Source organism: Perkinsus marinus (genome assembly GCF_000006405.1).
Source record: "Perkinsus marinus ATCC 50983 genomic scaffold scf_1104296938306, whole genome shotgun sequence".
Lineage (NCBI taxonomy): Eukaryota > Perkinsozoa > Perkinsida > Perkinsidae > Perkinsus > Perkinsus marinus.
In genome coordinates, this window is record NW_003213506.1 from 1 (window position 1) to 1,006 (window position 1,006).

Below are 1,006 nucleotides of genomic sequence, written 5' to 3' on the forward strand. Positions count from 1 at the left end.
TGGAAGTGGTATTTCTGGACAAGGGCGTTTCACACATTTATGCGCGACCGTTTCTTTACTGATTTTTGCACCACTCTGCGAATCATTTGCTGCCTCGAAAAAATTACTCAACTTGAGGAAGTGGTATTTCTGGACAAGGGCGTTTCACACATTTATGCGCGACCGTTTCTTTACTGATTTTTGCACCACTCTGCGAATCATTTGCTGCCTCGAAAAAATTACTCAACTTTCTCTCTCCACTCACGCCCGCCGCGATGTGCGCTGGTAGCTGAAAATGGTAATTTGCGTCACTATTTAGACATTGAACCACCTTCAATTCCGCGGTAGTATAGAGGTTAGTATTCCTGCCTGTCACGCAGGAGACCCGAGTTCAATTCTTGGCCGTGGAAGTGGTATTTCTGGACAAGGGCGTTTCACACATTTATGCGCGACCGTTTCTTTACTGATTTTTGCACCACTCTGCGAATCATTTGCTGCCTCGAAAAAATTACTCAACTTTCTCTCTCCACTCACGCCCGCCGCGATGTGCGCTGGTAGCTGAAAATGGTAATTTGCGTCACTATTTAGACATTGAACCACCTTCAATTCCAGACTAAGGTGTGACAGAAATTGAGCTTAAGTCGGCTTAGCCGATCTGGACTAGATCACGAACAAAACTCGAATATCAATTGACGTAGGAAAAACAGCGCACGAAATGACAGGAGTCCTGTCACGGGAGCTTGGTCAGATCCTGCGACGATGCTTCTGTTGCATCACTGGTGAGGAGCCGCTCCAGCTCCTTGGCGTCTCCTTGCAAGCTACATCTTTGCCAGATCGTTCTGAGATTCCAAATACGAAAGGCAGCAAGTTGTGGCTCATATACACCGGATTCACTTGTGAGGTCTTCGGCGATCCCTACGTGCAAACTACGAGAAACTGCATCTTGCAGCGACGACTATCTTAATAGAGTATTCAATCAGCCCCTACTCGTCCCTCATTTCCTTCCTGCCTTTGGAGAGATCCTCTC

General features: G+C 47.0%; 1 non-coding gene across 1 annotated transcript; it reads left to right on the forward strand.

Annotated features, from left to right (window-relative positions):
- The first annotated feature begins 317 nt into the window (after positions 1-317).
- Positions 318-389, forward strand: Pmar_PMAR014164. Its single transcript has one exon. It is a non-coding gene; the product is annotated as a tRNA-Asp (tRNA).
- The last annotated feature ends 617 nt before the right edge of the window (positions 390-1,006 follow it).